Source organism: Eptatretus burgeri, chromosome 14, assembly GCF_056783735.1.
Source record: "Eptatretus burgeri isolate ZD-2024b chromosome 14, Ebu_testis_v1, whole genome shotgun sequence".
NCBI classification, from domain to species: Eukaryota; Metazoa; Chordata; class Myxini; order Myxiniformes; family Myxinidae; genus Eptatretus; species Eptatretus burgeri.
This window is the reverse complement of record NC_140974.1, coordinates 3,266,564-3,291,563: the sequence shown is the minus strand read 5'-3', so window position 1 is coordinate 3,291,563 and position 25,000 is coordinate 3,266,564. Positions and strand designations below refer to the sequence as shown.

The 25,000-nt window shown below is 43.0% G+C and overlaps 1 long non-coding RNA gene across 2 annotated transcripts in view; it reads left to right on the top strand.

Moving 5' to 3' along the window:
- Positions 1 to 2,600: 2,600 nt before the first annotated feature.
- The window catches only part of LOC147012569 (uncharacterized), a 174,888-nt gene continuing 152,488 nt past the window's right edge, over positions 2,601 to 25,000 (top strand). For both annotated transcript variants that reach the window (XR_015051410.1, XR_015051409.1), the window contains exons 1-2: positions 2,601 to 2,728; positions 12,877 to 12,976. This is a non-coding gene — a long non-coding RNA (uncharacterized LOC147012569). The remainder of the gene's footprint in view (positions 2,729 to 12,876; positions 12,977 to 25,000) is intronic.

The following is a 25,000-nucleotide window of genomic DNA, read 5'->3' as shown; positions in this document are numbered from 1 at the left end:
ATAAAAAAAACACTTTCAAACAACCACACAGGCCGTTCTTCGCTCTCGTAAATGACGACCGGATTGGGCCATTGTGTTTATCTATAAATGCACATAAGTAATCGAGAAATTATTAGAATACAGTAAGTCATCACTATCCGGAAGTGGTGCGTACCCGTACAGAATGTACACACATGCATTCCACGAATTATCGCTTGCATTGAAGTAACAACTGCTGTGATACTTCCACACACAGAGTTAATTAAAATCCAAATTAAAATCAAGTTTACCTCCCTGTCTTTGCTTGCCATGACATTCGCTGCCATTGATCATTGCCACTCCGACGCCACGGTAACTGAGGCACCGATCGATCCCCATCGTAACCGGCACAGCGCGTGACGTCATCGCCGGCCGGCCGCGCAACAGCCGACGCAGCAACGCGTCCTGTGATTGGTAACTAAATGGCGTATCGGCCACGCCTATGCAGCAACGTGCTCTGTCATTGGTTGATAAATAAATGGTCATAACTTGGGAAGCGCTTGTCTGATTAATATCAAACCTTGAAAAGGCACATCCTCAAGTCCCCAGCAATATATCTAGCAAGTTTCAATTAGATCGGACCAGAGGTTGTCGAGAAACAGCGGTCACAAACACAGACCCAGCCACACACACAAATACACACACACACACACACACACACACACACACGCACACGCACACGCACACGCACACGCACACGCACGCACACACACACACACGCACACGCACATACACGCACACGCACACACGCGCACACACACACACGCACGCACACGCACACACACGTGCACACACACGCACACACACGCACACGCACATGCACACGCACATACACACACACGCACACGCACATGCACACGCACACACACGCACACATACACACACATACATGCACACGCACACACACGCACACGCATATACACACACACACACACGCACACGCACACAAACGCACACACACATGCACACGCACACACACACACGCACACACACACACACACATTGCTGGAATTGTAGATAGATACATGGAGAAGGAGGGACCATTGACTTGCTTGCTTAAAGTAAATAGGTAAATAGATTACCGATAAACCTATGCACCCAGAAACGCCAAGCAGCGTCTCTATTAGACAAATGATCACTTTCTTTGGAGTCGGAACTGCTGATATGTTCAAATCCGGAGCTTAAATCCTGTAATTCGGTTCAGTTGATGAGGTTCTCGAGGTTATCACGTCGGCGGAAATGAAATAAAGCCACATCGCTGGCATCTCCACTCTCCAGGCGTCGAGAAACATTTTGGTGAAGGGGGAACAGCATATCGATTTTCTCCCCACCCCCAAATGATTTTTGTAGCAACGTAAGGATGTGTACATTCACAAAGGATTACCAAGCTGTTTTCCTTGCAATTGATTTAATATATTTTATGAAAAGTGTAAATAAGCGATTGATTATTTAGTGAGTGGAATATTAATGGGCTAGCAGCTAAGTTACCTGCTGAACATCCGTGGAATGCAAAATGTGACTTCAAGTCGTCAACTACCCCCTCGCAAACCCCAAGTCATCAATCCCCCTTCCCAAACACGAACTACTCAAACTCCGGCTCCCAATTCCTTCCCTAATCCAAGGCTTCAACCTCCCTCCTCATCCTCCCCCCCCCCAACAACACCTCAATCTGCACCCCATTCCCCCACTGAAGGTCCTCAACCCCTCCCCCAACCAAAGTCTCAACCTCCCCCTCCCAACTCTCTGTCCTCCCCTCCTCCCCTCACATTCATAAAAATGAAGGAGTATTCTTACATGGATCATGACATATTTCATATCGTGCCACCACAATCACCAATATTGAAGATGTCTTCCTGGGAACTTCCTAATCATTACTCTTCAACAAATGGCCATTTCAGTATTCAGGGGTATTTTGTGTCACCGACAATCTCTCGAGTTTCAGCGTTTTTACCATGTTTGGTAAAATTAAAGAAATAAATAAATTAAATAAAACCCGCTTTAAATTTCTCCCAACCCGCGTGTGTTTATTTACTTCATATCATGTCAATTTCATGTCCACGCACATGTCAAACAAAGGTTATTTATACAATCCTGTATATGCACAATATTTGCCTTTAATCTATCTATAATCCAACAGTGTGTGTGTGTGTGTGTGTGTGTGTGTGTGTGTGTGTGTGTGTGTGTGTGTGTGTGTGTGTGTGTGTGTGTGTGTGTGTGTGTGTGTGTGTGTGTGTGTGTGTGTGTGTGTGTGTGTGTGTGTGTGTGTGTGTGTGTGTGTGTGTGTGTGTGTGTGTGTGTGTGTGTGTGTGTGTGTGTGTGTGTGTGTGTGGCTGGGTCTGTGTTTGTGACCGCTGTTTCTCGACAACCTCTGGTCCGATCTAATTGAAACTTGCCCGATATATTGCTGGGGACTTGAGGATGTGCCTTTTCAAGGTTTGATATTAATCAGACAAGGGCTTCCCAAGTTATGACCATTTATTTATCAACCAATGACAGAGCACGTTGCTGCATAGGCGTGGCCGATACGCCATTTAGTTACCAATCACAGGACGCGTTGCTGCGTCGGCTGTTGCGCGGCCGGCCGGCTGGCCGGCGATGACGTCACGCGCTGTGCCGGTTACGATGGGGATCGATCGGTGCCTCAGTTACCGTGGCGTCGGAGTGGCAATGATCAATGGCAGCGAATGTCATGGCAAGCAAAGACAGGGAGGTAAACTTGATTTTAATTTGGATTTTAATTAACTCCGTGTGTGGAAGTATCACAGCAGTTGTTACTTCAATGAAAGCGATAATTCGTGGAATGATGTGAACATTCCGTGCGGGCACGCACGACTTCCGGATAGTGATGACTCACTGTATTCTAATAATTTCTCGATTTCTTATGTGCATTTATAGATAAACACAATGGCCCAATCCAGTCTTCGTTTACGAGAGCGAAGGAACGGCCTGTGTGGTTGTTTCTGGCTCGCGGTTTGAAAGTTTTTTTTTGGTGTGGGGGGTGGGGGTTGCACGTACGGGCACGCGAGAGCGAAGGAACGGCCTGTGTGGTTGTTGTTTCTGGCTAGACGTCTGAAAGGTTTTTTTTTTTTTTTTTGCACGTACGGGCACGCACTAGTATATTAAACTTACGCAAACCAGCCAATTTGAGTCTTTAGGACTTTTGGGTCTTCAGGGTGTTCAGGTCTTTTTGGGTGTTCGGGTCTTTTGGGGTCTTTGGTGACTTTTGGTTCTTTCGGATTTTTGGAGGTCTTCAGGGTCTTAAAGGTCTTGGGTGTCTTGGGGGTTTTCAGGCTCTTGGGCATCTTCGGGGTCTTGGGCATCTTGGGGATCTTTGGGGTCCTTTGGGTTCTTTTGCATCTTCAGAGTCGTCAGGATCTTAAAGGGTCGAAAGGTACATTCTGATAGCACATAAATAATTAATAGACATATAGTCACAGGAGGGGTGTTGAGCCTGGTGTTGGCGCAGTAGTTAAGGCAGCGGCTTGGGATCCAAAAGGTCCTGAGTTCAAGCCCCGTTGGGCCACTGAAATAATACACCAGGGGGTTGACTCAGCCTGTCATCCTTCCGAGGTCGGCGAAATGAGTACCAGTGCACTGGGCCGGTGTATACCCCGGTTAAAATAGGTGTACCATATCCCTGTGTTGTAAGAGGCGACCAGGGTTGCGTCAGGAAGGGCATCCGGCGTAAAACATGTGCCAAATCACTATGCGGATCATACGGATGATCTGCTGTGGCGACCCCTAACGGGAGCAGCCGAAAGAAGAAGAAGATAGTCACAGGAGGGGATGGACAAACGGAGGGACAGAGGGAGGGATGGATGGAGGGATGGATGGACAGAGGGACAGTGGGATGAATGCGTGCTGAGACCGAGCTCTTTTTACTTCCACCATCGAAGGTGAAGGAGGTTATGTTTTCACCCATTTCTGTCTGTTTGCCTGTCTTTCTCTGTTTGTCTGTGTACAGGTAATCCCAAAAATCGTGGACGGATCAGGATGAAATTTTGTGCACAGGGGCAAATTTTGTGTGACAAGGACGAACTGATCAGATTTTGGTGAAGATCCGGATCCAAATCTGGATAAGATAATTATTTGAGTTTATTTTAATTTTTTGAAGTGTTTCACTTTTAAAAGTGTTTCTTCACCATTGAGAGGTCAGTTCAGGTCAGGTATGGGAGCATGTGCCAGAACAGCGCGTCGCTGCGTCCACTTTCCGCCGGTACTCTAGGGCCTCTGTCTGGCCATCCCCCAGGCAGATGCCAGGCCCATCCCCATCTCCTTGAGATGCTGGTCAACCTGCTGCAACCAGGAGGCACATGGTCGGCCCATGGCCTCCTCCACTCACGAGACTCCCTCGCTGAGAGAATCTGGTGAGCAGGATCAGCGTCAGGAAAACGAGCCACATGTCCATACAGCCGCAACTGACGCTCACGGACCATACAGGTAACAAATCTCATCCCAGTCTCTCAGCAACCGCTCGTTGGACAAAAAATCGGACCAGCGATAGCCAAGGGTTCTATGAAGAGACCTGGTACCAAAGGAATTAAGTCTCCGTCTCAGATCCTTGGTCAGAGTCCAAGTCTCGCATCCATAGAGCAAGACTGGAAGTACCAAGGACCTGAAGACTCGGACTTTTGTCCTCCCGCGCAAGTACCGGCAGCACCACACCCCATGATCCAGTGAATCCATGACTCCCCAGGCCGGACCCAGACGTCTATTGACCTCTGACTCACAGCCAGCAGAGACATGACTATCACTGCCAAGGTAAGTGAATCTCTCCACGACCACAACATCCTCACCACAAACAGACACAGACAGGACAGCAGCATCCAAGATATCATTGAAAGCCTGGATCTTAGTTTTGACCCAAGAAACCCGTAATCCCAGTCGCTCAAACTCCTCATTCAGCACATTGAGGGCCCCCAACAGGATATCTAAAGTCTCCGCAAAGATGACTGCATCATCTGCGAAATCAAGGTCCGAGATCTTGACATTCCCAAACGATGCACCGCAGCTTGATCTTTCTGATATCCTCCCTAAAATCCAGTCCATACAAGTGCTGAAAAGTGTGGGGGCCAGTACACACCCCTGACGAACTACAGTAACAACTGGAAATAAGTCAGAGATGGTACCACCACACTTCACAGCACTCTCAGTACCAGAGTAGAGTTCAGACATCAGATCAATCAGTTTTGGTGGCACCCCACGAAGACCGAGAATCCTCCAGAGGTCATCCCGATTCACTGAATCGAACGCTTTACAGAGATCAACATAGGCTGCAAGCAGCCCCTGCCGAAACTCTCGTCTGCGTTCGGTGTGGATACGAAGAGCAAGGATACGGTCAATCGTTGACCTCTTTGGTGTCAAGCCTGACTGCTCTGGACGCTGGTGCTCAGGCAGATGGTGGCGAACCCGATCAAGAATTATCTGAGCAAAGACCTTGCCCGGCACTGAGGGCAACGTCACCCCTCGGTAGTTGTTGCAGTCTTGGCGATCACCCTTCTTTTTCAGAGAGGGACAACAAGGCCCCTCTTTCAATCAGTTGGGATGATGCCTGTGTTCCAGGCAGAGCACAAAACTACATGCAACGGCACGAGTGCAGCATTTCCACCAGCCTTGAGAAGATCAGCATGGATGCCACAGATCCCTGGAGCTTTACCCCATTTCAACTGGTTCACCGCAGCCTGTGTTTCCACAAGCGAAGGTGGACCACAGTTGATTGGAGGGTCAGCAACAGGGATTGTAACACCCTTGACGTCCAACTCGACAGCTGGGGGATCAGCATGGTACAGCCGCTCAAAGTAACCGGCCCAGCGGGCCTTCACTTCAGACTCCTCTCTCAAGAGCCTACCACTCTCTTCTCTTACTGCAGTGCTCCGAGGGATGGGCTTGGATGAACGTAATGCGCGAATTCCCCTGTAAGCGGGACGAGAATCACCTGTCCACAGGTGATGCTCAACCCCCTCACAGATTCCTCGCACATAGGCCTCCTTGTCCACCCTTGGAGCACCTACAGTTTTACGCCTCAGCTCCCTGAACAGCTCAGCTCTGCCATTCAGCCTGGCCCTGCGACTCTGGTCAATGGTATCCAGTGTCCCTCGAGAGACAAAATTCTACTTTGCCCTGCGGTGAGCTCCAAGGCATCCACCGGCAACATCAAGGACGGTGGTCTTGAAGGCACTCCACAACTCTTCAGGATCCCCCAAAGCACCCAGACACCCCAAGTGTCCACTCAGCCTGTTCGCGAACTCCTCTGCTACTCTCTCATCCTTGAGCTTGCCAACATCCAACCGAGGCTGGGATGGTACCATTCTCCAGGATTTAAGGTGCAGCTTTAGAGTTGCTACAACAAGCCGGTGGTCAGTATTGAGGAACTGAGCACTCCAGTAGACCCTGCAGTTCTGGATCATCCTCCAGCGACCGTCAACGAGGACATGGTCAATCTGCTTTGTCACACCGCCAGCGTTTGAATACCAAGTCCAGCGATGAGCTTGTGGGCGCTGAGACCATGAACCAGCCACCCTAAGTCCATGACTTCTAGCAAAGTCAAGGAACTTAGTGCTATTCTGGTTCATAGTTCCAGACCCATGGGGACCAACATATGTGTCTTAACCATCCCTATCATTTCCAGTCGATGCATTGAAATCCCCCAAGACTAGAAGTGTATCTCGTCTGGAGCACTGATCAACCACAGACTCGAGCGTGGCATAGAATGTGTCCTTCACAGTGGGATCACTCGCCTCAGTCGGAGCTTAGACATAGACCAGGGAAATGACACCTAAGGAGTGACGAATCCTTAGTCTCGTACTATACGCTCGTTGACCGGTGTTACCTCAATTATCACTGGGGTCAGCTTATTGGACACAGCTACAGCAACTCTTTGAGTATGATAACCATCAGAGCCACCAGACCAATCGTAGGTGTAACCACCCACCATTATCTCGCCGCAATCTGGTCTCCGAATCTCAGAGAGTGCTGCAAAACGATGTCCAAACACTTGAGCTCAGATGATAACAGAGACTGGTGATCATCCTCTCTTCGGGATAGGACATTCCAGGCACCCACCCGAAGGGACCGCCTCAGGTTAACCCAAGGAGACCGCCGTCTGGTGGACGACACCTCAGCACCACTCCGACACACTCTCCCGCAATCTGACCCAGGGATGTTACCCCGTGGTTTCTCTCCTTTCATCAACGATTGGGGGTTCCGAACGCTTTGTCCCAATCCCGTCATCCGGTGAGCTGCCCTGCAAAGGGAAACTGCACAGGAGGTACTCCCACGGAGTGGGTTTTCAGATTTTTTTGCGTTTTTGTGTTTTGCGGAATGAAGGGTTTTTCGGTAGCCAGAGTGCAAATCCTGCCACCAACCTCCTAATAATGGGGTCTATACCTAAAGTAAAAAGTAAATGGGTATAAGAACCTCACTGAGATTATGAAAATAATCCCCATTGAGAGATGGGGCTCAAAACCGATATAGAGCACGATATTTCAAAAATGTATTGGGCCAGATATGTTCTCTTGGGTCAGGCATTGCGTGGTGGAGGTATGCACTCCACCGAGTGCCCTTCGTATTATATATAGATTCCTGGGGATGGTTTTCATAATCTCAGTGAGGTTCTTCCTTATTATTCCTGTTGCTCCAACGTGCAAGTTGCTGTTGTGGCCTTCTGGCTCCAAATGTGGGTGGGTTTCATCAGGAGGTGAAACAGAGACCTACCAGATCTCAACGTATCCACCTCCGTTTGTGTGTCATTGATTGGTTGCTACATATGCGGGTATTAGAATGTTTAATGGAGCCCTGCAAGGATAGGCTTAACGTATCTTCCTTCATTTCAGTAAGGGGGTCACGATTGATGGACCAAGCTGTGAAGTTTTCTGTTCTCAACGTTTTGTACTGAGGGCTCTCTTCAGTATCGCGACTGATCCCAAGACGGCATCCAACTGTAGTTTGTTTGTCGTCATATTCCCAGGGGTATATCCCCTATGTTTAATATCTCTGTGAGGTTCTTTGTCGTCATTCCTGTAGGTCCAGCTATCACTGGTACAACTTTGGCATTCTTCAGCTAACAGGATCTTCTCACTTCATTCTTGAGGTCTTGGTGTTTGGTCATTTTCTTGATTTCTGCATTGTTTAGTCCAAAATCACTGATATTAACACCTCAATCATCAAAACATTCTTTTTTTTTGTACCTAAGTATGATATGTGGTTGCAACGCTTTGTTTTCAATGTTCACGCTCGATGGTATCATTAGTTCCTACGTGAGTGGTACTTCCATGTTTTCAGTTTTTGCTTTTGGTTCATTTTCCCACAATTACTCTGGAACTGGAATGTCAAAGATTTTGCAGATGTGCCAGTGGATTACTTTATAAACTCTGTTGTGTCATTGTGTGTACAGCTGTTCTGACATGAGTTTGTTTTTGTGTGTCTGTTCATTCATTAAGCATACCATATTATTCTTTTTATCCACCCCTCCTCTTCCCCTCACCTTTCTCTTTTTTCTTTCTTCTTCCCTCTGCCCCCCCCCCCAATCTCTCTCTATCTCTATCTCTATCTCTATCTCTATCTCTATCTCTATCTCTATCTCTATCTCTATCTCTATCTCTATCTCCCCCTGTCTCTGCTCTCTTCCTCTCTCCCCTCCTTTCTTTCTCTCCCCCTCCTCAATGACCCTGTCAGCGAATGGATGGGTTGTGTGTTATGAGTATCAAAATATAGAAGGACATTTGGCCCAGCAATGCTGTGCTGCATCAGCTGCGGTTACTTCCCCGTGCACGATCCATGGTCCACTCCACCCCAGTCATGTTCTAAGTTGTGTAAGACCAACAAGGTGATAAGAGGAGACTAGAATGCGAGTCGTTAGCTTCTGCTTATTGGACTGGGATTCGATTATGGATTTGTTCCGGCTGGTCGCATCGTCGCTCATGGGTTTGCTGTCCTGCCGATTCAGTGCTGCAATCCTGTACATAATGCGAGCAATTCGTTCAAGGGTCCAGCGATAACTCATCTACCCTTCATCACAACACATCGTACAGGAATCTTTGACGCCCACCAGTTAACACTGGCAGACGGGACGTACGGAATCACGTCCAGCCGAAATATGGCGCACCTTATGATGCCTGGAACGTCCATCCATCCATTGGGAACATCCATCCTCTGTACAGAGAGCATCGGTGCTGCCGAAGCAGTCAGTCTCCCTTGCCTGTGAAATGCTAATACGACGGTTTTGAATCGGGTCTGTCCTTGGGGAATGGAACACAGACTCGACCTGGACACCGCTCAGAGGGAATCGTTCACTACATCTGCACCCTGTACCTGTACCTGTACCTGTACCCTGTACCTGTACGTGCCGTCTTTTCGCACACACACGACCTCGGAACCTCCGTGTACGAAATAAACATCCAGTAGTTCCAGCATGATCCCTTCCCTTCGCAATTCGCATCTCCATCGCCTTGTGCTTCACTCTGGGAAAAACGTCATGATGCAATGGCGTGCACGATCGAGTCCACGGACAGAGGTTCAGAGGTTCACTCATCATTTGGTCTCGATAATAAACGGCCAAACAAACACACCTTTGGTCAGTGTTGTTTAAAATCCAGCTCTTTGATGAGCCTCGACCTCGATTCAATTCAACGTTAATCCAATAACATTAATTTAATTCTTCAAATTCAACACAACACGATCCAGTGCATGATAACAGTAACAGAATACAGCGTGAGCCCTGGTCAGCAGATTGCTTGTGATGGACATTACAGATCAGACACAGAATTGAACAGATCGATACAAGGACTGATTACATAACAATACATAGACAATGAACCATGGTACAACGTCAGGTCATTATACAAAATCCATTTGGAATTTGAGGCAACGCAGGAAGATTCGTTCGGAATTGGAGCAGCTGTACATTAGGTTAAGAATTATAACACCAAATCAAACACTTGTTAAACATGTGTGCGGAATTTTTCAATGAGGGGGAGTATTTTAAACTGTCTGCCATGTCATTCCATAGTTTTGTAGCAGAGAAGTGAATGTTATGCTGGATAGATAAAGTTCTATGCTTAGGGAGATTAATGAGAGACATCCATCTGGTATTAGACATTGAATATGACACATTGAAAAGATATTGATCTGGTATTAAACATTGAATATGACACATTGAATGAGAAACATCGATCTGGTATGACATTGAATAAGAGACATCGATGTGGTATTAAACATTGACTATGACACATTGAATAAGAGACATCGATTTGGTATGACGTTGAATGAGAAACATAGATCTGGTTTGAGAAATTGAATATGACACATTGTCTATGGCACATCAATCTGGTATTAAACATTGAATATGACACATTAAATAAGAGACATCGATCTGGTATGAGACATTGAATATGAGACATTGATCTGGTATGAGACATTGAATATGAGACATCGATCTGGTATGAGACATTGACTATGAGACACTGATCTGGTATGAGACATTGAATATGAGATTGATCTGGCATGACATTGAATAAGAGACATTGATCTGGTATGAGACATTGAATATGAGATTGATCTGGTATGAGACATTGAATAAAGAGACATTGATCTATAATGACATTGAAAATGAGACATTGATCTGGTATGAGAAATTGATCTTATATGAGACATCGATCTGGGATAAGACATTGAATATGAGACATCGATCTGGTATGAGACATTGAATATGAGACATCGATCTGGTATAAGAATTTGAATATGAGACACTAATCTATAATGACATTGAAAATGAGACATTGATCTCGTATGAGACATTGATCTATAATGACATTGAATATGAGACATTGATCTATAATGACATTGAATATGAGACATTGATCTATAATGACATTGAATATGAGACATTGATCTATAATGACATTGAATATGAGACATTGATCTATAATGACATTGAATATGAGACATTGATCTATAATGACATTGAATATGAGACATTGATCTATAATGACATTGAATTTGAGACATTGATCTGGTATGAGAAATTGATCTTATATGAGACATCGGTCTGGTATAAGACATTGAATATGAGACATCGATCTGGTATGAGACATTGAATATGAGGCATCGATCTGGTATAAGAATTTGAATATGAGACACTGATCTAGTATGACATTGAATAGGAGACATTGATCTGGTATGAAAAATTGATCTGGTATGAGACATTGAAAACGAGACATTGATCTACTATGACATTGAATATGAGATATTGATTTGGTATGAGACATTGATCTGGTATGAGAAAATGAGATATTGATCTGGTATGAGACATTGAAATTGAGACATTGATCTGGTATGACACAATGAATATGAGATTGATCTGGTATAACACATTGAATATGAGACATTGATCTGGTATGACACATTTAATATTAGATATTGATCTATAATGACATTGAAAATGAGATATTGATCTTGTATGACATTTAATGTGAGACATCGATCTAGTATGATAGATTGAATATGAGACATTGATCTGGTATGAGAAATTGAATAGGAGACACTGATCGAGTATGACATTGAATCTGAGACATTGATCTGATATGAGACATTCAAAACGAGACATTGATCTAGTATGACATTGAATATGAGACATCAATCTGGTATGATAAATTTATCTGGTATGAGACATTGAATATGAGAAATTGAATAGGAGACACTGATCTATTGTGATATTGAATCTGAGACATTGATCTGGTGTGAGACATCGATCTGGTATGAGAAATTGAATATGAGATACTGATCTAGTGTGACAAATTTATCTGGTATGAGACAAATAAATATGAGGCATTGATCTGGTATGACAAATTGATCTTGTATGAGACAATGAATATGGGACATCGATCTGGTATGAGACATTGAATATGACACATTGCTCTGGTGTGAGACATCGATCTCGTATGAGAAATTGAATAGGAGACACTGATCTAGTGTGACATTGAATCTGAGACATTGATCTGGTATGAGACATTGAATATGACACATAGATCTGGTGTGAGACATCGATCTGGTATGAGAAATTGAATATGAGACACTGATCTGGTGTGACAAATTTATCTGGTATGAGACATTGAATATTTGACATTGATCGAGTATGACACTGATCTGGCATGACACATTGAATAAGACATTGATCTGAAAGTTAAATCAATGCTGCAATTAAAATGGAACAAGTTCCACAAATGAGAAGGGTAGTATGTGTTCACACATTTATACATAAAAAATACTTTGATAAAGTGTCAGATAATATTATTTCAGTAACTTTAAATGAAACAAATCTGCGATCCAGGTTCTATCTCATATATTATTACCTCAAAGTGAAAATTGGGGTTCAGCAGTTGGTTCACTTTATCTGTCTGTGTGTCCATCTGTGTCGACAAACGTCGGTTTATGATCAAACTTAATTTCAATTGAATGGTATATTTTGAACATGAACCTGCAGTTTAGCAGTACTTTGGCTCTGAATTTGGCAAGTTGTACAGAATAACATCCCATCGTGCCTGCACAGAGACAAATGATAATATTTTTACTCTGTCTACCTGTCTGGCAGTCACAGATTGAAAATCATTCCAGCCAGGAAACATACTGGTTTTAACGATGTTATAATGGACACAAACAACAGGCATGAAGAATTAATGTAACATGTTAGATAAGGTGATGTAAAAGACGCTGCAGCAATGGCAGTAAACTTCTGAGTAAAGTTTTTTTTTTTTTTCTACAACCTTTAAAATCTTTATTCTATTTAAAATTCATTAAATATACTTTAACACTGTCGAACACAAATCGCTTTCTTGGCACTTTCAAAATGCTTATGTTTCGCAGGACTTGGACAAAATATTTCGATATTTTACATCATCTCGACCAATGAGATTTGCTGGTGGCAGACCACGCCCATGTCCTTCTTTTCTCAAGACAACATGGAGTAAGATGTTCTCTGAACTTTCCAGTTCGAGTAAGATTTTTTTTGTAAAAGGAATGTTTTATTAAGATTCAACTGAAATGTATTACCTGACGAAAGAGTACTTCTTATTCTTCTTTAAAGGGCCACAATTATTCCCATGTTTTTGTGGGGATGGCCATGGTAAGCTTGGCCTAAGTTGGATGGTCGTGGTAAGCTTCACGAACTGGCTGGCCAGGCCTGATGTTTGACTGAGGTTTGTGCAGGAATTTGGACTTTGTTCAGGGTGCCAGCGATAGCTTGCCTGCTCTTCGCGAAGAACACCGTGGGATCTTTAACATCAACCAACTAATGTCGGCAGATGGGGCTCCCATTTAACGTCGATCCGAGGGACAGCACACACATTGATGAATCACTCTGCTTGATACACCAGGATGACAGTTATAGCTGGGTCGGGATTTCGAACCCAGGCTAGACAGCTTTGAGCGAGCGCGCGTGTCTCTTGGCTATCCTGCCATGATGTGGCGATTCATTGCTTTGTAACAACTGAAAACATTTTTTACTCATCATAATCATCAAGTTTATTTTGCCTTAACTCCGAAGATGTCCCCACAGATAATTGTGCGACAGTATCACCATTGAAGTTTGAAGAGCGCTTGTCAAGTGGCTTAACCACTCACGCAAGCACTCCAACAAAACGGTTGAAGAAACTTAAAAAACGAAACGTTAACTTTTTTATTTGTATCAATCTATGCCGAAGTGATGGGTCATATGTTGAAAGAACAGAATACAAAAGGGGAAAATTGTTGTTAAATAAAATTGCATATTTTCAGCGAGCGTAACATCGCACGACAACCCGGGGCCAAAAGCAGGCGAGTGGGCTTTGAACTTTGTTTAAGTGGATCGATATATTCAATGACAGTACGAATATTATGGAGCATTCGCCAGGTGGCTTAAGCGCTCAAGCAAGCACTTCAATGAAACAGTTGATAAGGAATGGCTGGCCTCGCAAGTGATTAGCGATCGCTGATCGGTCATAAAAACACCATGCACCTGGAAATGCTCGGGATGTCAAGCAATATCCAAATTGGATAAATGAACACTTTCTTAGCAGTCGAAACTACTGCTGAAGTCAATAGAGAAGTTTAAATTTTGAAATTCGGCTCAGATTAAGGGATTCTAGAGGTTATGGCATGTGCGGAAATGAAATATAGCCACGAACGCTGGCGTCTCCGGGTGTTTATAAGCATTGCAATGTATCCAGCGATTCGTAGCGATGATGAACATGCATTTGACGACATGAGTGAGAAAAGTGAAAAAAAAAACTTTATCGTTAAGAAATCATTGCGGCCTGTTCTAAGTCAAGGCATTGTTGAGCAGGCCCCAAAAAATGGCGAATAAAGACCCCAGCGAGGGACAGTGACATGCACAAGAATGAGCCTTGATAAAGGGTAATTAAATAAAGCCGTTAATTATCTTCAAAAGGGGTGTTTAAATTCATCCAAACAGCCAACATTCATTCATGCACCACCTTGGTGTTCCCTAGTCTGCGTGCAAAGTTTGGGGTCGATAGGTTTCATGGTTTTGGAGTTATGGAGGAGATGAAGGATGGACTGACTGATGGACGGACGTCGGACACACACTGATATTTATGAGTATAGATGACAGCAGGAAGCCTTTAGAATCACCCAGATCATGGAAGGAGTATGCAAACAACAACACAACCACCACAGCCACGACGACAGCAGCAGCAACAAAAACTATACGTGTTATAAAAGGTCCTTTTTTCGCATTTCACTTCACACTTGCAATTTTCGCTTGAAAATGTGGAATCATGCAAGTGGGTAAACAAGAACAGCACTCAGTAGAGTGCATACCTCCACCAGGCTGAACAGTGTCCGTTTTGTATTCCACCGATAGGCCAGATCTGAATCCTGACCTTAACCAAGATCGAATCACTTTGTTCATGTCACCGACACAACGCATGCACCTAGTTTCGTCATAGCTTGTCCACAGCGATTTGTGATATCGTGCTAAGGACTTTCTTTCCCTCTGCCACTAACGAAAATGAGCATAACCTGAAAATAAATAAAAAGAAATTCAATTTACACCCTCTTAGCTTGGTACTGAGGTGGTTTACCATTGGGGGGCCTCAAGTGTTATTGCAGAAGGCCCTCAGACAAAATGTCTAACAGGGTCTATATGGTCTACTTGGACTTAGGGGTCTTTGGGTTGTAAAGGGTCCTTGGGGTCTTTTGGGTCTTTAGTGGTGTTAGGTGTCCTTGAGGGTCTTAGAGGTCTGAAGGGTCTTGGAAGGTCTTTAAGGTTCTTAGGATTATAAACAGTCTGAAGGGGTCTAAATGGTGTAGAAGTTTAAAGGGTATTCAGGGTCTTAAAACGTCCGAAGGGTATCAAAGTTTTAATGGTCTAAAGGGGTCTAAAAGGTGTAAAGGCTCTCAAGGTGTACATGTCTAAAAGGTATACTCCAATAGTCCGTAATTGGTCTTGCCCCAAAGGTGATGTGAGACGATTGCATCACCCGTGTGTGTGTGTGTGTGTGTGTGTGTGTGTGTGTGTGTGTGTGTGTGTGTGTGTGTGTGTGTGTGTGTGTGTGTGTGTGCGTGTGTGCGTGTGTGCGTGTGCGCGCGCGCGTGTGTGTATATGTGTGTGTATATATATATATATATATATATATATATATATATATATATATATATATATATGTGTGTGTGTGTGTGTGTGTGTGTGTGTGTGTGTGTGTGTGTGTGTGTGTGTGTCTACGTCTATATACTTTCGCTTTAAACATGCTTTTCTCTGCAACCGCTTGTCCGATCGATGCAAAACTTCAAACATATGAGGAACTCCCCAAGGAGAATATTTTATTCATAACTGTGAGGTTATAGGTCACGTGGTATGACAGCCATACTGCATTAAAGGAAACATTTTTGACATATTCTTCTCTGAAACCGCTCAACGAAAATAATTGAAACTTGCCATATATCATGAACTCCTCCTGGGATATATAGGGTGATAACTATGATGTTATTGGTTAAGTGTATTCCAGCATAATTGGTTGAATTGAAATCTTTATCTGAAAAATCTGAAATTTTATATTATCTGATCTACGATCCGATCTGAGTGAAGAATAAAATTTATGATGTCATCGGTCACGTTGTCTGCTCGGCCATATTAGATTGAAACTAAAAACATTATATATATAAAAAAAAATCTTCTGCAGAACTGCTTAACAGATCGATGCAAAACTTCATAAATTTCATCGTCCAGTCATGGGGAATATCATTTGAAATGTATTTCATATCCACCTTCAATGACGCAATTTAGCATGAATATGCACAAAAGTGGTTGTTAAATATCCTTGTAATTAATTAATAATCAACAAAGCTACGGATAATGGCAATGCACATGACATAATAGGGTGCATGGATGATGCAGGTATTTCGGCCACAATAGCAGTGTATTCAGTTAATGATGGTATTTTTATTCAGAATGAGTGTGCGAGGTGAGACTTTGCTACGAGTGTCGTTCTCGTTAATTGAGGTAATATAGACGTACTCAAGGTCCAACTGACGTTCAAACAGTACATAATTAATAGGCATACTCACATGGGTCGAACAAAGCTTCACTTTGACGAGAGTTCACCATGCACCTGTGTTATATATATATATATATATATATATATATATATATATATATATATATATATATATATATATATATATATATATATATATATATATATATATATATGTATATATGTATATATGTATATATGTATATATGTATATATGTATATATGTATATATCGTATAGATACAGTACCCATTGATATCTTGTATGCTTGGTGTTGACTTAATGGTTGGCATGATGGGCTTCGGATCCGAGGATCCTGAGTTCAAATCCCACTCGGCTGTTGAATTAATACCAGGTGGGGTTGACTCTGCCCGTCATCGTTCCGACGTCGGCAAAATGAGTGCCGGCTTGCTGGTATACTGTGTCAGAGTGGTCACCTATTCAGGATTGTGTCCAATAGCCAAGGAGACTGCTTCGGCAGCACCAACGCTCTGCACAGAGTATGGTCCCGATGGATGGATGGATGGATGGATGGATGGATATCAAGTAAATCAGTTGAAAATTGACGATTTATGTGACCTTAACCTTCTGACCTATTGACTGAAAAAACAATCTGCTTCCAGCTTGTCAATTCCTCCAGCAGGTAGTGAAGTTTTGTGAGGTTCAGAATAAAAAATGTGACCTGCAGGTGATTGATAAACAAACCACAATAAGACATCCTGCAGAGCACGATACTTACAAAACACCATAAAACAAGTTTGACCTCAAAAATAATTGGTGGTTGAATTCAATGACCAAATGTGGAACTCCTCTTCAAATTTCAAGTCAATCGGATGAAAATTGACAATTTTAGAATTTTGACCGAGGTTGACCTTTTGGCCAATGAAACCTAAAAAAAATTGGTGGTTGAATTCAGTGATCTTAACTATAAATCGTCTTCAAATTTCAAGTCAATCGGATGAAAATTGGGATTTTACAAATGCCACCTTAGTTGTTGACATTTGGCTGATGTTGAGCATTTTGTCCATGTTGACCTCAAAAAGAATTGGTGGTTGAATTAAGTGACCAGAAATATAAATCCTCTTCAAATTTCAAGTCAATCGGATGAAAAATTGAGTTTAGAAACCCTACCTAAGTTTTTTACCTTTGGCCTATGTTGACCTTTTGATCTTTTGACCTGAAAAACAACAGGCTTCTTCTTTATGCCAAACTCTACCAGGTGGTGAAGTTTCGTGAAGATCGGTTTAAAATTGTGACCTGCAGGCGACCAACACAGACAGACAGATGGACAGAATAACAAAATTGACGAACCAATATACTTGTACTTGTACTTGAAAAATCTTCGATTTTGCAAGGAACAAACAAACAGAACACCAGACCAGCAGAATCTTCAATGTCAGAAGTAACAAACAACTAAACAGAACACCAAACCAGCGGAATCTTCAATGTCAGAAGTAACAAACAACTAAACAGAACACCAGACCAGCGGAATCTTCAATGTCAGAAGTAACAAACAACTAAACAGAACACCAGACCAGCAGAATCTTCAATGTCAGAAGTAACAAACAAATAAACAGAACACCAGACCAGCGGAATCTTCAATGTCAAGTAACAAACAACTGAACAGAACACCAGACCAGCAGATTCTTCAATGTCAGAAGTAACAAACAACTAAACAGAACACCAAACCAGCGGAATCTTCAATGTCAGAAGTAACAAACAACTAAACAGAACACCAAACCAGCGGAATCTTCAATGTCAGAAGTAACAAACAACTAAACAGAACACTAAACCAGCAGATTCTTCAATGTCAGAAGTAACAAACAACTAAACAGAACACCAAACCAGCGGAATCTTCAATGTCAGAAGTAACAAACAACTAAACAGAACACCAGACCAGCAGATTCTTCAATGTCAGAAGTAACAAACAACTAAACAGAACACTAGACCAGCGGAATCTTCAATGTCAGAAGTAACAAACAACTAAACAGAACACCAGACCAGCAGAATCTTCAATGTCAGAAGTAACAAACAAATAAACAGAACACCAGACCAGCGGAATCTTCAATGTCAGAAGTAACAAACAACTGAACAGAACACCAGACCAGCAGATTCTTCAATGTCAGAAGTAACAAACAACTAAACAGAACACCAAACCAGCGGAATCTTCAATGTCAGAAGTAACAAACAACTAAACAGAACACCAAACCATCGGAATCTTCAATGTCAGAAGTAACAAACAACTAAACAGAACACCAGACCAGCAGATTCTTCAATGTCAGAAGTAACAAACAACTAAACAGAACACTAGACCAGCGGAATCTTCAATGTCAGAAGTAACAAACAACTGAACAGAACACCAGACCAGCGGAATCTTCAATGTCAGAAGTAACAAACAACTAAACAGAACACCAAACCAGCGGAATCTTCAATGTCAGAAGTAACAAACAACTAAACAGAACACTAGACCAGCGGAATCTTCAATGTCAGAAGTAACAAACAACTAAACAGAACACCAGACCAGCAGAATCTTCAATGTCAGAAGTAACAAACAAATAAACAGAACACCAGACCAGCAGAATCTTCAATGTCAGAAGTAACAAACAACTAAACAGAACACCAGACCAGCGGAATCTTCAATGTCAGAAGTAACAAACAACTAAACAGAACACCAGACCAGCGGAATCTTCAATGTCAGATGTAACAAACAAACAAACAGAACACCAGACCAGCAGAATCTTCAATGTCAGAAGTAACAAACAAGTAAACAGAACACCAGACCAGCAGAATCTTCAATGTCAGAAGTAACAAACAAATAAACAGAACACCAAACCAGCGGAATCTTCAATGTCAGAAGTAACAAACAACTAAACAGAACAGCAGACCAGCGGAATCTTCAATGTCAGAAGTAACAAACAACTAAACAGAACGCCAGACCAGCAGAATCTTCAATGTCAGACGTAACAAACAAACAAACAGAACACCAGACCAGCAGATTCTTAAATGTCAGAAGTAACAAACAACTAAACAGAACACCAGACCAGCAGAATATTCATTGTCAGAAGTAACAAACAAATAAACAGAACAGCAGACCAGCGGAATCTTCAATGTCAGAAGTAACAAACAACTAAACAGAACACCAGACCAGCGGAATCTTCAATGTCAGACGTAACAAACAAACAAACAGAACACCAGACCAGCAGAATCTTCATTGTCAGAAGTAACAAACAAACAAACAGAACACCAGACCAGCAGATTCTTAAATGTCAGAAGTAACAAACAACTAAACAGAACACCAGACCAGCAGAATCTTCATTGTCAGAAGTAACAAACAAATAAACAGAACAGCAGACCAGCGGAATCTTCAATGTCAGAAGTAACAAACAACTAAACAGAACACCAGACCAGCGGAATCTTCAATGTCAGACGTAACAAACAAACAAACAGAACACCAGACCAGCTGAATCTTCAATGTCAGAAGTAACAAACAACTAAACAGAACACCAGACCAGCAGAATCTTCAATGTCAGACGTAACAAACAAACAAACAGAACACCAGACCAGCAGAATCTTCATTGTCAGAAGTAACAAACAAATAAACAGAACACCAGACCAGCAGAATCTTCAATGTCAGAAGTAACAAACAACTAAACAGAACACCAGACCAGCAGAATCTTCAATGTCAGAAGTAACAAACAAGTAAACAGAACACCAGACCAGCAGAATCTTCAATGTCAGAAGTAACAAACAAATAAACAGAACACCAAACCAGCGGAATCTTCAATGTCAGAAGTAACAAACAACTAAACAGACGCAGGTGAAAAGACAACCTCCATGCACATTCGGTGGCAGAGGTAACCAGAGGAAATTTAACCAGTGCAAGGAATCCATCGAAATAGTCATCAAAACGGAGCATTGTGAGATTCGAGTTGAAAATTTAATCCAATCCTTTGAAGTGAAATTGATTAGTTATCGAATTAATAAACTGGATTTATTGAGTTGAGACTCACGTGCTGCTTGTTCAACACGAACTTGCCAATAAATTGCGATGTGTCAATACGTGTGGTTGTCCGAATGAAGTTTTGTTCGAAGTGACACTCACTTGTAAATTCTTCGCTTTGAAGGAGAACTGGCATCATGGCATGTTCAATAACCTTGAAGCTGAGGTCAAACAGGACACGTATTGTTCGTGCGTTCTTATGAGAACCGTCACCCTCACCAACACACTCTATGTAATTACATTTGCACAGAAGATCACGCGATGCGCTGCCTGATTGTCTGAGCCATATGCAGAGCAGTCGCACTCCTGGCCTTCCCCAAGGCCACGCACAACCCATCTCTCTGTCTCTCTGTCTCTCATCAAGCGTTAGACAAATCTGCCTTTTGTGTACATCGACCTCATCCATCACTTGTTTAAAATGGAGAAGTCAGTTGTCTGACGGAATGCAGATGGAGCATGCTCACCTTTGAGGTGTCTCGTCTGAGGTTCTCAGGTGGGGTATTGGGTCACAAAATGTGCCCACACCCGGACGTTAAGCCGGGTGTCCTATGTGCTCGCGTTCCCCGCTGGAAGTTAAATTCCATGGGGTCCTTCTTCAAGAGTATAAGTGAGCTATCGACGGAATCCTGAACGAGTGAATATAATTCATACCCTGACTGTTGAAGTGCTGTTGAAGCAAAGGTAAACCACCTGGTGTAATCCTTGCCGTGAGGCTGCTATGTCGGTGTCGAACCTGCTTTTTTGGCAGAGCACAGGAGAGAGAACAATCACTCAACGACTAACAGCAGTGAAAAGTTCCGTTCAACCCTTTTATATGTGCACATGATTGCAGATGGGGTCACGGGTTGAATTCCCACTTCCAAAGCTGTGCATCCCTCATGATTACCGTTCTTTTAAAAGCATAAGAATATAATGGTGAACAGTTATCGGCAGTAAAAAGATCACAAGGTGCTGACGTTTCGGTTTATACCCTCCGTTGGAACAAATGAGCCAAAAAAACAAACCAGTGTCTGAGCCACTTCGCCATCGCAGACAGGTCAGTGATCTCTCTGTCTTCTACCACCTCCTTCCTGGTCTTGCACCCTCTGCTCTTTCCATGCTTTGTCCTCTCCAGGTTTATGCAGGGCTCACACGCTCCACCACGAACCCTCTTCTGATGAAACTACCGAAATCCAGGATCACTGCTCACCTCCACTCATTTGTTCCTCTTTTTTTTTCCCCACCTGTGGTATCAACTTGAACCACATCCTCTTCAATCCCATTCTTCCCTGCAGGTCTTCACCACCATCTCAGATCATCCCCAATCGAAAACCATGATTTTTTTCTACCCTCGTTAACCCTAACCCAAATCCCTACTCCTTACAAATTCCTACTTTTCCCTCCTTGGAGTCCCCTTCTGTATCCATCTTGTCCACCCCACGTATCCTCTCCTGCCCCCCATTTCTCCCCACACCTATTGTTTGTCCAAGTCTCCCTCTATCTTTGCCTTCAACTCTGTTGTTGAAGTTTCCTCCCTCTGTGTACCACTCATTTTGTGTCCTGTTTTTGTCTGCTCCATCCTGATCCGCTCAGCGTACGAGGTCTTCCACGAGCCTCGACTACGTACGCAAAAAGAACAGAACAGAGGGTGTAAGACCAGAAAGGAGGCGGTAAAAGACATAGATACCACCGACCTGTCTCTGGTTCGAATCCTGACCCAGCTATAAACTGCCATCCTGGTGTTTCACAGGTAGGGAGGATGATTCATCAATGTGTGGCCATCCCTCGGATGGACGTTGAACTGGACGTTACATCTGTTTTGCCTTAGTGGGGTTAAAGATCCCACGGTGTCCTTTCCGAAGAGTAGGCGAGTTATCGAAGAGTAGACACCCTGAACAAACTACAAATACCTTCCCGAACTCAATGTTAAGAAAAAAAAAAACACAAAACATACGATTTGCCTAAGGACAGGTTTTGTATTCCCACCGATTTGTCCAGAGTATGTATGTTTGCATGTATGGTGCATTGATTGATTCATTAGACACTCAGGCTAATGTAACAGCTTGTACATGTAGTACACGCCGGACAAAAACATGAGACATCAATGCACTCTTCCCCGAATTACAAGACAAAGGACAAATTACGAGTATCTCACCCAAGGATAATTTCATCATGAGCTGTTTCCTCAGGTGGGAAAACCAATGGACACAGGAGGAGGTCATTTGTCCAACCATGCCTTCGCCAAATCCACATCTTCTTCAGTTAATCCATCAATTTGTTCGCCCTCTGTTGGACTTCGTTTGAAATGGTGGATTATGAATCTGGTCTCCATTTTCGTGTCCATGCGTGAGTGCGTGCGTCCACAACCATATCTCGGACATACATTTACCGATGTTGTTCAAACTCAGCACATAAATAAAGAATGACGGCTTACATGTGGCCCTCATTTATTTGGGAGATCACATCCAAGATGGCCGACTGGCAGCCATTTTGTTACTTACATGTGACCCTCACATCCAAAGATGGCCGACTAGCAGCCATTTTGTTACTTAAATGTGACCCTCACATCCAAGATGGCCAACTAGCAGCCATTTTGTGACTTGCATGTGACCCTCACATCCAAGATGGCCGACTGGCAGCCATTTTGTGACTTGCATGTGACCCTCACATCCAAGATGGCCGACTGGCAGCCATTTTGTTACTTACATGTGACCCTCACATCCAAAGATGGCCGACTAGCAGCCATTTTGTTACTTAAATGTGACCCTCACATCCAAGATGGCCAACTAGCAGCCATTTTGTGACTTACATGTGACCCTCACATCCAAGATGGCCAACTAGCAGCCATTTTGTGACTTACATGTGACCCTCACATCCAAGATGGCTGACTGGCAGCCATTTTGTTACTTAAATGTGACCCCAACCATTTCTCAGCAATGCATAGTCCGATTTTGTTCAATGTTGGCACAAGCACAGTACATCATGGTGAACATGTGTTCCTCACTTTATTTTGTGATCTGATCAAAGATGGCCGACTGGTAGACTGGCGGACGTTTTAGTTGAACATGAATATGGATATCGCCCTTTAACTCCAGACAGCAAAATTAATAAAACAATGGAGGCTTTGACATTTTATGTCTTTTTTTTCCTTGTTATTTATATATTACGAAGTAACCCCATTCTTCCCATAACTATTTTAATAACATAGAATTATAATTACTTTAAATATATTATGTAATACAAACATACTGGCACACAATGCTGTTTCATCTCTGAAAGGTACCTCAAGGTATCCCAAAGGTCCACAACTTCAGCGTACTGAAGAGGACCAGCGGTAGGTCTCTCTTGGGATAGAGGCATTCTTTTATTGCTTCTGAGCACATTGCACATTTTGCCAGACACCTGTATTTCAAACTATCATGAGTAAATCAACTTTTCATGAAAAACTATTCCCATCATGTTTTGATTATGATTTTGATGGACTGCACCCTTGACTGATCACATTGGCACTGTCCAAGCAGATTCTTGCAGGGGTTAAACTGGGTGGTATACCATTGCCTTCTCGGCATTATTTGCCCACACTCTATCCTTCGAAATGCTCAACCAAGGAAGGAGCACATATACCATGTATAAAATGATTGGATATGACGACCAGGATTTGAACCAATGACCTCACAGACTCATAGCACAGGCTCCAACCATGACTCCACCGAGGCTTGCATTTCTTCCCGCACTTGGACAAATACTTTTGTCTGAACTGCACGAATCATTGCTCATCAAATTGTCATTTATCTCGAATGAAATGCTTTTATTTATTTACAACAACAGGGTATGAAATGGGAGTAAAATGTAATTTTGATGAAATATTTATGTTGATTCAACAATCTTTTTGTGTGTTTCCACTTTACCGTGGACATATTTTAACACGTCCAGAAACACAGTCCGCATGAGGAACAATGGTAGGAATTGGTGACCCATTCCTCGGGGGTCCCATTCCTTGAAGGTCTCATTCCTCAGGGGACCCATTCCTTGGGGATCCAATTCCTCAGTGGTCTCATTCCTCGGGGTCTCATTCCTCGGGGGTCCCATTCCTCGAGGGTCGAGCAACATTTCCATCGAGGTCGTCAGTCATGATGAAATGTAATTTTTATTTCCCTTTTATGTGTTGTCATTACATACGTAAATTGAATGTCCGTTACATGCTCACGGTAAATTCTGCCAAAATCAATAAAACGCTTGTTTATGCCTCTACAAAATTATTTATTTCGTTTGTTCCCACTGAGCCGATGGACCGTGCCCAGGTAACCAGGTTGTCCCTGATCCAAGCCTCAAGAAGACAGAGCATCAATTAAAATGTAAAGCTCGAAAACCTCGTTTTGTGATCAGAAATTATTCCACAGTTAACGTCGTGTTGTTGGCAAGATGTAATTGTATTATAGGTATAATTAACTGATAATTGCAATCTGACACAAAATCAG